Raw genomic sequence first — 13,614 nt, 5'->3', positions numbered from 1 at the left:
TACCAGCATGAGCTTCAGACAATGAAATCATTAGCTTGAAAGAAAGAGCTCAAGCTGTCCATCAGCAGTAATGTTAGCTACATGACAGAAAGCACAGAGCTAGGTGTGCAGGAAAGAAAATGTTTTGTTTTGTTTTTTTTTTTGAATGCAGGAAATTAACACAACATTTATTTCAAAGTCAAGAAAAGGAATAAATAAAAAGTATTTGTTGGAACATTCTGAGTACAGTGATGGGCCAGCGAAATATTTTCAGTGCTCAGATCAAAAACACTGTGATGTGGTCAGGGTGTAAAGGTTAACCAGCTCAGGCCATATATGTCCAAAAAGGCATTTTTTTTAGAGATACTATTTCTGAATGGGTGGTTGGTGTTATAATTTCTTCAAGCTTCTAATTATTTTATGGCTTAAGTGAAATTAATTTTTCAGAGGAAAATATTGCTTTCTTTTACATCTATAGCATGGTGTAATCTAAGAACAGGTAAAATTAAGCTCTGAATAAAGATTTAACACAATTACTCCTTATTTTGCTAAATACATTCTGATGAATTGAGTATTTTCTACAATGAAACCTCATAGCTCTTATGCTCTCAATGGGACTAGAACACTTTGGGATAGTTCAGATATTTTACAAAAGAACTGGATTGAAACCGTGTCTCCTGTCTTCTTACTATTACACTTTTAGGTCCTAATCCACAGCAATATTCAAACCTAACTTTCAATATCTGTGTAATTTCATTGTCTCCATTGAGAGTGCTGTCTAGACTGGGTTCTTCATGCTACCTACAACTGTACACTAATATTCCACATCAAAACAGACAATTGGTATCATATTATGTAAAAGGAAAGCTCTTTATTTTTATGCAATTAAAATATATAAATCTGAATTAGTAAAAATACTCCTGACCTTTCTGTGGATATGAATCTACACACAACTCCTATGGCATATGAGAGCATCTCTACCTGTGTTGCTATCGTAAATAACTATAGGAGTAATACTTGACTCTCTTGTCAAAGTTTAGAGACAATTGTCATTACTTCATCCTCCTCCATTTTACCCCCTGTTCTAATTCTCCTTCAGGAGGAGAAGCAGTGAGGGCTGACACACCTGTTGCTCATCACTGACAGATGCCTCTGCTATTATTACGAGCTTAATCATAATTCAGTTGCTTGCAGTATGTTACTATGTCTTATGCTGGATCTAATGAAGCTGCAGATACACTGAAAGAAAGAAGGAAAAAATACCAAGTCTATTTTGCACATTGGTTGGTGCCAATATATATCCAGAATTTTTGGTATGTTTGAGCAAACTTAATTCACATGTTTATAAATGCCAGAAGTAGAGGGCATTCTGAGTGCAAATAACTGCATGCTAGGAAAAAAAAAAAAAAGAAAAAAAAAGAAAAAAAAAAGGGACTTGGTGAGTTGGCTGTATGGTCAGTTTCCTCAAGAGGCTGGTTATTACCTCTGTGCTCCTTGTGACCTTTCCTGGCTCTCTCCTGAGCAGAGACTACAATGAGAGGTCGGATGCTTCCTTATCACTCTCACCCTCCACTCACTCTCTCATTTTTGACTGCAGTGTGTCAATTTGGGAGCGACATTTCTTTATGTTAGAAAGAAATGATTAAGGAAAAATTAGGTAGGTTACACAGTTGTGTAGAGAATAACAATCTGGATGAATATAGTAAGGACTCTAGGGAGATGAGGTGGTGAAGTGGCTTTTCAGGTTTGCCTGCTGCAGATTTAAAACTGCAGTTATGAAGTCTCTGTTAAAGGGGAGCAGAGGGTTCCCCACAGGGAGCTAACTCTGTTCTGCAAGACACGCTGAGCGAACACAGCCCACTTTAAGACATGTTTTGCCAACATGTGGTCATGCATCATATGCCACAACCCCACTATTGTGGGCATAACTGTGCAGGACAGAAAATTGTGGTTTATAGTCATACACAGAGACATACAAACATGGTGGGTGGGCTATGGCTGGCTCAGAGCATTGCCCTCCTCCTTGAACAGTAATGTCTCTTTCTCCCTGGTACAGCCAGCCCTGCCCGCCACTACTCTCCCATGTCTGCAACATGAAGTCCTTTGTGGAAAGGATTCTCTTTTTCTTGTTCTTCTGCATAGCAGCCAGCCCTTCACTAGGATGTAAGGTGATGCAAAGCCTTTCTTTTTCCATTTCCGATGGGAATGGATCCACAGCTGTGGTGTAACCAGCTGAAATGCTGCATTATGGATGAATTATTTCAAGTCAAGAGTGGAAGACAGTGCAGATCCCGTGGGAAAGGCTGTGACTGGGATGAAGCCACTGGATTTGCTAACTGCATAGGGTCCACAGGCTAGAATTTATATCCTCCTGACGCCAGGCATTCATGTAGAGAGCCTGTAAGCAACATAGTGAAAGCAGTGAATGCCATAATCAAATAACTCTTAGTATTTATCTAAAGCATTTTGTAATTTTTAGAAGAAAAAGACGTTTGTGCATTAATAACTAAAATAGATGAAACTACTGCTACAGTCCTACCCTTCACTTTTCTTCCTGCATTCATCTTCTTATATGTTTCTTTGTCTTTTATTTTAAAAAGCCCATGACTACGTTTTCTTGTTAAAATGGGAATAAGATAGCAATTGCCAATGAACTTAGTGGGCACTTAGGAAAAACTTTGGAGCAAGACACAAACTGTGTTCTTAAAGAAATTTAAATTGGCACATTACTCCAACTGCTTTTCACTGAGAAATATTCACATTCCCATTGTCCTTCTTTTACCATTCAAGGCAATTAATAGGAAGGATAAATGCTAAATCCATCTTGATCTTGTAGAGCAACTAAGTGTCTTGCTGCTACTCCTCCTTAAAAGTGTATATGGTAGCTTTATACTATTAAAAGGAAAAGTCACTTAAGGCAAGCTGGATAGGGACCATCAGAATGTAATGTGCATTTATGGCTTAGCTGCATTTATTACCATGATCATTTTTTGTTGCTATGGATAAACAGGTTTTACATATGTGCCAACGCAGTCAAGTAAGTGCCAAGCTACCAACTATTGCAGACGTTTCAAATATGGGTGGCAGAAGTTTCTCTCCTAAATAGAGGATTTTGAGGGACAGAGGACATTTAACTCCATTTGTCAACTTAAGGTTTGCTTGGTCATTCGAAAATCACTAGATTTTCAGCACACCTAACATGATTAATTCTGCCTGGATTAATTATAATGAAGCCAACACAACACAGAATTATTAAGTTTATGACATAATGTAGCTATTGAGATGATAATTTTTTTAGTTTGATAATATATTACAGTAGATGCCACGTATTAGAGCTCTTATTTTCTTTCTTGCTATTGTCTAACAAAACAAAAAAAGGCAACATGGAAGTCTGCCAGGAAACGAAAGAGAAAAGCAGTAAAAGACTACCTAAGAAAAGTTAATAATGCACTGCCACAGTGGATACAGAATGCTCAGAAGCCATTGATCGCATCCTGTGATCTCATGAAATTTTATGTGGTATTACTTAAAATGTTTCTTTTTATCTTTAAGGTTCATATTTTCAAACTTTCTTCACACATGTAGAGTAGGTCATTTCTGAAAAAAATAAATTTTCTTCAGAGTGATACCATAATGCAGAACCCCCCAGGAGTTTTGGTAGCTGGCAACCCTGCAACGATGGCTGTTGAAGGTGAAACACCTGGCAAGTACCATTGTCTGCAAATGAAACATGATGTTAATGCAGATCTGATGTCAAGTATTCCCTGGATTTCAAGAGGCTGGAAAGAAGTGGACTCAGGTGCTCAAGAGTTTGTGGAGAAAAGAGAGTGACACAAGTGCAGAAGGCTGTTTTATAGGAAGTGCAAATTTTAAAAATGTTAGCAGGAACACAGAAGAGTGTATTCTACTTAGTTCTCGCTGCCTGGCTCGAAAAATACAGATTTACTATTGTCCACATTTTTTTCTTTATCAATGCACTTCTGATCTTGGATCAGGTAGGAAAACACCTTTAACAAAGGGCACAAGGAATGTCATTCAGCATTTCAGCCAACAGTGCAGTGGTCTAATCTGCCAGAGTGCTGCTTCCACAAAACCAACAGGCTCATGATCTTGTCTTCCAACACTGCATCTTGTGATCCCTTCTGGTATCATCCTGAGCCATACCATAGCTTGCTAACTTAATACCCATGCTGGCCAAGTGAGCATACCTAGAGCTGTCTGCAACAGAAAGGAGACCTTACCAAGAGCATAAAGCTATCGCATTAGGCACAAGGAGTTCAGTTACCTGCAGCCCAGTTGGCTGAGGTGAAGCAGCTGCTGTCGCAGAACGGTGGTTGAAATATCGATGGCAGTTATTTCCTTATGAAAACTAAAATTCACTTTTTTTCTCTGTATTTTTGCTGGTGACGTAATCTCACTTCTTGACTCATTTTCTCCACAGCAAACTCCCCTCCTAGGGAAGAACTGGCATCACTAGAAGAAAGCAGAGAGCAACCGATAACAAAGGGACCTGTGCTCACTCCTCTTTTCCAGGGAAGATGGCAATCACTGTTTCGCTTAATACAAAAGCCGAACCAGGACATCCAAAGATAAAAGCTTGATTTGGAACAAAGACAGACATAAAACTGCACCTGGGAGCCGAATGTATGCTACTGATAGCAATTAAATTAGAGGCATATTTTTCTTAACAATTTATCCAACTGACTACTGAGTTAAATATACCTGTTTTTTTCTGACTTTTGTGTGAGCTGTCATCTCAATATTCAGAGCTACACTACTATAATGTGCATCTGAATGCATACTCGAATTCAAAATAGGTAAACATTTAATAAAAAAAATCTTCACTATAAGAATTAGAATGACAGCAAACAGAAAACAAGAATCAAAACCCAGAGCTGTCCTCATAAATCCTCTCAAACTCTATAAGGACCTAGTGGGTGATCGGTGGTTACATGACATACATTTGACAGCTCAATCTAGCTCCTGCTAGATCAGACTCCTCCCAGTCTGCAGCCTTGGCTCCCAGTCTCTGGTTACTGCAGCAGCAACCCTGTGTTCCCAGAATCACATCAGAGCGTCCTTCCAGCTCCCTGCAACACAGCCCAGAGATCACCAGTCCTCCCACCATCAGCCTCACAGGACTGTCAGATGATGTGACCACCTGAGGGGCAGGTTGCATGTGCATCCATAGCACATGAAACAATTCCACTGTAGGAAATAAAGCACTAATGCAGGGCATACATAAAACGTTGTCTTGCTCAGTCAGAAGTTGTGGGCTTGATGCAGGAATTAGTGGCTGAAGTCCTACTCTCTGTGTTATGCAGGAGCTCAGATAAGTGGTTCCTTCTGGCCTTTGTATCCACTAATTTATAATTGGGCACTTTCCTGGTGGTACAGCACACTCCTCTAACAAAGATCTCTTCTTCAAAGAAGATCTCAAGATCTTCTCTTGAGAGAAGACCTCTTCTCAAGAGAAGTCTTGTGCAAGGAAATCCAGTGCAAGAGCAAAGGCATCCTAGGATTGCAAGAGGATACATTTTCCTAGGCAAAGCAAAGGCTCTAAATCAAGATGAGTAACATGTTTGGTGGTTCGCAGAGGAATTCCCGCTTCCCATCCCCTACTTCTGCCAAGTTTATCCAAGAAATAGTTAGAGGAAGTGATACATATTTAATTAAATCAATATCTCTGTGGGAACTGAATGACTCTGGAGATCCTTTCTGGCAATGGGAAATGAAGGCTCTCCCTGCTTTTATTTATCCCAGACAAGTATCATAAGTTGCTTTCATGAGAGTTTGTAAGTGATCTCAAGTACTGATATCCAACTATTTGACTGTGCAGTTCATGTCACCTATCACCCTTCCTCTAACTTCTTGTCTCTCAGGTCACGTTGACTTTCTGCCTTATCACAAAGGACTTGAACTTCTGCCTTATCATTGTATGACTGACAGATCCTATCCCATAATAAGCACATATCTGGTCACAAGGTTGTTGATACAAGCAGGGCCTTGTCATACAAAGGTTGCAAAGTGTGTGACAAAGATGTTTTAGCAATATGACAGATCGTATTTGCTTATATGACAGGGGAAGAAATACAGAATCCCAGGAAAGAGGCAGTTGCATATAAAGGTGTCAAGAATTACTTCCAGCCCACCGAAAAGCTATTCACCTTTTAGCCTCCCTAAGATATTTCCAGCCTTTCCTTCTCAGGGCTGGACACCCTGATATATGGCTGGCAATTGGGCCATAGCCTGGAAGATATTTTGGAAATCCAACTTGGTTGCTTTGAATGAGCCCCCTGGACTGAAAAGTGCACATACAACATGGCTTCACTATGCCATGATCAACACAACACACTTGGTTAGTTTTACACCTCCCTTCTCTGACACGAAGCTCTTCTGAGTTCCAAGGGTGAGAGGATCGGCTTTACCACGGCTGTGGTTCTCACCTGCAGTCCTGATCAGCACTTGGACAACAAGTAAACCAGTTTTACTACTGCTCTGTGAGCAAGACAGAAGTGTGGTTGAATCTCTCCAATTGGCCTTGGCTCCCTCCTGGCCACCAGGTTCACAGGGTGGTGAAAGAGATGTTGCTGAAGGAAGAGGGCAACAGTGCTGTGATGATGAAGAGGAACAACCAGCTGCAGTTCACCACTGTCAGGGAAAGCAGTGCCAGCCTGGAGCTCTGGAAAGAAGGGTGTTCAATCCACCTAACTCCCAAATGCATTTTCAGACATAGCTGGGTTAAACTTCCATGGAAGCCATGTCCTGAAACCAGGCAATGTAAAGGAGGAATTACAGTTGTTGGGAACTTGAAAGGAAGGGGCAAGGAAGACATTGTTTGACATGTTAGAGTGCATTTCTCTCAGATATACAATTAGTATTATAAAATTCACCAGGAATAATATTTACATACACCACATAAGCTTGATTAATGTTTCTTCAGGAAATTAAAAAAAAAACGTTTTTGCCCCTATGGAGCTTTCACACCCTCTGATCTCACCCACAGTCAAAGTGCTTGACCCTTCTCTATGCAGAAGAAATCATAGTTTTGCAAGACCTATAAGACTACAGTGAGATTAAGACCAACCTGGAGCTTCTTGAAGCAGTATCTTTACACAAGGTGTGCTCAAAAACAAAAATAGTTGCCACAGGTGACAAAAATGCAGGAATATTTATGTAATTTTCTGTATTATCTCTTGACTTGGGCACTTGCATGCCTGGAGGTTCCGCACCTTGCCACAGGAGCACACTACATTACTCAACAATTGCAAAGCAGAGGGAGAGAGAAAAAACATGTTGCTCCCAAGGCAGGGTCGAGTCACCACTTAAAAAATATCACCATTACATTACGAGGAGTGCGGACAGGACAAAAGCTATGTCCAAAATTATAAGAGAAAGAGCAACTTGGCCCAGGAGAAAGCACTCAGATATAGCACAGAAGCTTCCATTGTTATTCAGGTGCATTTGAGAGTACGAATTAATTAGTAGGCTTTCAGAAAAGACTTGAATCCTTTATTGGCAGTTCTCAATGTGAAAGCCCTGTCACCACAGCTGAGAAAGTGACTCAGAAATGAAAATGAGAAAGAGGCAGAGAACTGCCACAATATCCAACACCACCTCCAACACCAACCCATCAAGCCAGTCAGCCAGCAAATTCTGCTTTTAAATGTTATTGGTCACATACCATTATGTAACTAATATCGTGTCATATTACTCCAAACTGTACCCTGTTGTACACCTAAGTGACAAAGCATCCCTTAATGTAATGTAAAGTGGAACAAATACAGGAAGAAAAGATACTGACTTATGGATTATGTGCCTGTTACCAATTTATGGAGTGATTATCCAAACTGTTTCTATTTTTATTTTTAATATGATTATATTTCCCTCTACCTTCACCCTCCTCCACACTCCCTGTAGCTCAGATCCCTTTTTTTTCTAATTCACCAAACAGATGCAAAAACTGATATTTCTCTGCCCACATTCTCTAACAAAAACCCTGCAACCTTGTGCTTAATGAGGAAGAGTTTTAATAGAAGGATAGAGAGGTTAAATTGGCTAACAGAGAAAAAAAGAACTGGATAAGAAAAAGATCAAGTTTCCATGGAAACAGAGCCATATCCTATAATACTCTTGACTTAATGCATTTATTTATTTATTTCAGCTATATCCATTTCTAAGCAGTAGGTTAGAAAAATGTCCAGGAATTCAGAAATAGGGGTCCTTCAGCTGCTCTTAATCAGCACAAATTTGTTGAAGTCAGTATGGCTAATGACACCATCAGGATTTACACCACTTAAGGATCTGGCCCAAGCGCCTCACAGAGAAATTAAATGTATGAATATGAACTGTGAGACAAGATATTAGTCTGAAGACCTGCACAATAAGGAGGCTACCAGAAATCACCACAGGGGATTATACGGGGGTTGCACATTACTGCCATCCTTTGAGGTGGCTCTTCAGAAAGGACATTATTTTATGTAGGTCCCCTGCTTGTACGAAGAGGAAAAGGGAAGGTGCAAACCTCAGTGTGCAAGTAGAAGGGCAGCAAGCAAGTCTGGTTAGCCATGCAAAAGATAGCACAGGCTTAATTTGGCTTACACCTTATTTTTCCATCCTAACCTGAAAACATCTCTGAAGAAGAAAGAGAAAATATTGTTATGGTTTTGAAGATACACTGATAGAACTGACTATCAGTCATCCATTATTCAGTCAGCTGCATACATATTTCTGCTTACACATTTAATGACATGATGTGGTATTTCATGAGGAGCAAAATATTTTAGTTTTACCTGGCAGTTGGTGCAGCACTTCCTCAGGTAGATGCACTCAGAAGATACTTTGGAAACTGCAGCTACAGGCCATGGAGTTCAGCTGGGTCTTAAATTTCTTTCTGCAGAATTAAAACAAAAACAACATCCAGTTTTGCTAGAATCAAAGATGGCCAAAATCTGACATGATAACTCTTTCCCACCACCCACATTTGAGGCCATGAAACAGGTCTCACACCCCATGTGGAGTTTTTGCAGATGAATTTTATTTTCCCAGTGAGCTCAAACTTAAGCCCAGAGCTGGTGAGAAAGTTGATTTTTGGAGCCTTAGAAATCTTGCTCCAAATCTACATCATTTGGCTCTGGCGTGTCTCCTGGGTTTGTGTGAACTATTTGACCACATAACAGTAGGAGGGAGTGATGTAGTGTAAGGGGTGCTGACCTTTAAGATGCACAATGAGCAGGAATCTTTCTCTTCACATTATCACTTGTCCGTCTTTCTGCGTATGGAGAGCATAACAAGATCAGGAGCCTTATTTTGTCTTTTTTCTCTGGCAGAACTTGGAGAGTTAGTTTGATCTGGAAACAAAACCAAACAAACAAACAAAAAAAACCACCCACCAACTTTTGACTTACCTCCTCACAAAAGAGAAAAAGCGATTTCTTACAGTTCCATAAAACAGTAACATACAACCAGGGAAGGATATGTGTCCTCATGCTGTCACTCCAGGGCTGTTTTCTCAAGCACCACAACTCACCCAGCTAGAGCGACAGCCATGTGTCAAGGACATGAGTGTCACTGCAGAAAAGACCCCAGGAAAGTATCTGGTGTAAAACCCATATCGTAAAGCAGCAGACACGGATTACGCTGTCAATCAGCCTGCCCGTCTGACAAGTTTGCTGAGCCTGGCCAGCGTGGGAGCCCAGCAGAGGCCCCCAAGAGCTGCCAATTCCAACTCCTCTGGTGGGAACCATCCATGCTCCACTCACTGGCCAGAAGCCCCATTATCATCACATTTCTTTTAAATAGGCCCCTTTACAAATCTCAAGCACATTCATTTCATTCATTTTTATGTTTCCCTCTGACAAGAAGGTGAAGCATCTCTTACATGCAGCAGTAAAGGTGGCATCTGCCAGGGAGTATAAAGGAGCCAGGCAGAAGGAGGGCACAATAGGGAGACCCCTTGCCCTAGGAGTCAAAGGACTTGTAGGATCATTGCAAACTGCCACCTCAGCTACACGCAGGCAGGACTCAACTTTTCTTCTGGCCTTCTTCTTTCTTTCTCCCTGTGATCAGAGGTGACCAAGAATTCCCCTTAGAAAAAGAGGTGTGTGGAGGGTTTCCCGTTGACTGGCTGCCTCAGCTACTCTCTCCTGTTCTGCGTTTCATCGCTTCAAGGGGGAGAGCGGGAGACAAGGAGATAGAGAAAATCCTGAGGTAACCCTACCCATATTGTTCTCTCATTGAAACGTAGGATTTTCATTGTAAAACTGCACTCTCTTTTTTAAAAATCTAACAACATTTAACAAGAGGAGTGAAAAATTTTACAAAGTAATAGCAATATTAAAACAAAAAAAAAGTTTCATCCCAAGTCACACAAAATTATTCTGGTTGCAAAAAGCAGTGTTTTTTCTTTGATCAGGCTCTTACCAGATTTCAATTTTTCAATTTTAGTTTAACTCTGGTAATTCCTTTCCACTTTACTAAAAATTTAATCCACCTCTAGTCTGTAACAGTCTACCACCAATGTCTCACCATGAGCCATGAGAACTTGCTTCCCAAGTTCTCTTCAAAGTCAAGGAAACATGGAAAAAAATATGTTATTGGCATCACCTGAGATTTTTGTCATTGATTGAATTTTTCAGATCTCTCTGTCCATAGACTCAAAAATCATAATAATTTTTACTCACCAGTAACTTAGTAGATGTGATTGTATAATTAATAACAGTACCTTCCTAAATTCTGATAAATATATTTTACATAATTATGCTTTACATATGTATTATCAAACCAATATTCTTACAGCAATTAAGGAACTAGAAGCAAAAAATAATTTTTCAAATGTTAAGAAAGTAAGTACATGTTTTTCTTTAATGAAAGCATGTTAGATTTGCTGTAAGCCTCTTTGAACGAACTACTGTTTCTAAAATTTCTAATATCATAATTCTCCTCTTCAGAATCTCTGTTCAAATGATACTGTACATCATTCTTCTCCTGACAATCAGTTTTTGGTTGGTTCAGATGTGCGGTTTTCCTGTTTGAGTCCATTCCTCATGCATGTGTACTCACTGATTTGGCAGGGAATTCCAGATGCCCAGATAGCTTTGAGCGGTGACAATACAGACAACTATCGACTGCCCAAACTCTTCTTGGCATCAGTTATCCAGCCATGACTTCGTGGATCCAGAACAGAAGGAGGAACACAGATAGCAGGGTTTATCCCCAAATTCCTTCTTTGCAGTTTGCAATGAGAACACAACAGAACAAGTGGGATTTTCATGGCACAAGCTTGGTGGGCTATTTCACTCCTTTTGAACTAGGATCATTGGTATGAAAACATTTGCTGAAATTGGTGTTTGCGCAGCATTTGCAAAGCTTGAAAAAGGGCAGGTGACAGCTGCATTCTCTTTGCCTAAATGTTAAGGTTACTTGCTTTCAAGTGCTTCAAGTATGGCATTTCCAAGGGAACACACTACTTTATACAGTCCACTATATCACATTAACACTGTCCTAATTAGGCCTGTGTTTCAGCTTTCTGAGATACTGAGCAAGACATGCTATTGCTCAATGCAAAAAGAGCTCAAGCATATCTGACTGATTTGCAGTCATCATCTGAGTCACTGAACACATGCAAAATAATACATGAATCTTCTTCCCTCCAAGATAATTTGAGTTCAATTTCCATACAGTGATGTTGGGTCAACACGTTGTATAGGAACTCTGAAACAGAACTGACAATTTTTCTCTGTGATGTCCTTATTTTTATCTTATTCTTTGTTCAAGGATCTATTTAGGCCTGACTCTGTTACTCTGCTGAAAAAAAGGTGTTCTTTGGTGTGGGACTTGCTGCTATACTCTTGAAAGAGCATTTCCCTTGGAACTACTTTGCATCTCTGAGCAGTTTTTATTGATATCCCCTGGTAAACTTTAAAAGCTACAGCTGTTCTGCAGGACTTTTTTCATCTTCACACAATGCTGACAACCAGTCACAGCCCCTCAGCTCTGAAATTGCTCTTTTACTACCATTTACTCTAGAGCAGGCTCGTCCCAACCGGAGGGCAAAAGGCCACTTTCAGCAGCAGTTGCAGTCTGTACTATACATATATTGCCTCATGTGGCTTTCATATGGAGTCATTGAACCAGGCTGGTGTCCAGAGGAGAGATGCTATTGAGCACATTACTATGCTCATGTCCACCTTTGGACAACAATTAACATGACTACCAAAAAAAACCTGCAATGTTTTGTGCATAAGTTTATTTCCTGGAATCTACATCACCTATTTCTGCTACCACAATGGCTACCTGGTCATATTTCAATGGGGTAGGTTCAGTTTCAAAAGTATCAATCTTTTCTTCTTGAAATTACCATACACTTGCTTCCTTATCTTTGTTGCTGTCAGTAGGTCATCAACATCACCACCCAGGACTTGCTAGCCAGTAGTCAAACAGGTGGCTTACATATTTTCAGCTCTAACCAGGTCTATACTACTGTTTTCAAGCAGTTCCAATGAAAGTACAAAACCTGCTTGGTATTTCTAAGTCCTAGAGGGCTACAGATCTGCTGCAGTTAGAAATTATTTATTTTGCCATGTCTATTGCATCACACAATACTTCACTGTTCAACAGCTAAGCAGCATCTACTGACAATGCCAGTTCAAGAATAAATTCTTCTGCGTGACTTAAAATGTGTCTTCATCTGGCCTTTCATCAGTTACTAATATTTTTTTTTATCAAGAAAACTTCCATTTGAACAGAATGTCCCCCATTTTTATGATGCATGTGGACATTTGGGAATCTTTCTAGTAAAGATACAGTTTCCTTATGGTACAGAAGTTAAATTTATCACTTGCAAAAAGGACTCAGAGAACAGAATTCTATCTCATTCCCCTGCTTAACTGTCCAAAATAATCCCATCATAATGTGGACTATACCAGTGTCAAAAATATAAAATTCTGGCAGGTTCCACTACGAGCTTTTGCCAGGTACCCATACTTTTAGGTGACAAAGATACATTCCAAGGACATTCATAGTTTGTGAAAATCAGTTATTGCAAAGAACTCCATTGAACCCCAGGTTCCAGTATAAGTTGGGGAATGACCTATTAGAGAGCAGCGTAGGGGAAAGAGACCTGGGGGTCCTGGTGGACAACAGGATGACCATGAGCCAGCACTGTGCCTTTGTGGCCAGGAAGGCCAATGGCATCCTGGGGTGTATTAGAAGGGGGGTGGTTAGTAGGTCAAGAGAGGTTCTCCTTCCCCTCTACTCTGCCCTGGTGAGACCACACCTGGAATATTGTGTCCAGTTCTGGGCCCCTCAGTTCCAGAAGGACAGGGAACTGCTGGAGAGAGTCCAGCGCAGGGCAACAAAGATGATTAAGGGAGTGGAGCATCTCCCTTATGAGGAAAGGCTCAGGGAGCTGGGTCTCTTTAGTTTGGAGGAGACTGAGGGGTGACATCATTAATGTTTCTAAATATATAAAGGGTGAGTGTCACGAGGATGGAGCCAGGCTCTTCTTGGTGACAAACAATGATAGGACAAGGGGTAATGGGTACAAACTGGAACACAAGAAGTTCCACTTAAATTTGAGAAGAAACTTCTTCTCAGTGAGGGTGACAGAACACTGGAACAGGCTGCCCAGGGAGG

General features: G+C 40.5%; 1 long non-coding RNA gene across 1 annotated transcript in view; it reads right to left on the bottom strand.

The window, feature by feature from the left end:
- Window positions 1–852: 852 nt before the first annotated feature.
- LOC139827420 (uncharacterized) overlaps window positions 853–13,614 on the bottom strand; it is a 31,267-nt gene continuing 18,505 nt past the window's right edge. Inside the window, exons 3-6 of the long non-coding RNA XR_011737956.1 lie at window positions 9,193–9,250; window positions 8,772–8,872; window positions 4,265–4,452; window positions 853–2,377 (exon numbers count right to left, since the gene is read on the bottom strand). This is a non-coding gene — a long non-coding RNA (uncharacterized lncRNA). The remainder of the gene's footprint in view (window positions 2,378–4,264; window positions 4,453–8,771; window positions 8,873–9,192; window positions 9,251–13,614) is intronic.

The sequence above is a fragment of the Patagioenas fasciata genome, chromosome 2, assembly GCF_037038585.1.
Source record: "Patagioenas fasciata isolate bPatFas1 chromosome 2, bPatFas1.hap1, whole genome shotgun sequence".
In the NCBI taxonomy this organism is placed as follows: domain Eukaryota; kingdom Metazoa; phylum Chordata; class Aves; order Columbiformes; family Columbidae; genus Patagioenas; species Patagioenas fasciata.
The sequence above is the reverse complement of the archived record's forward strand: the minus strand, read 5'-3'. Positions and strand labels throughout refer to the sequence as shown.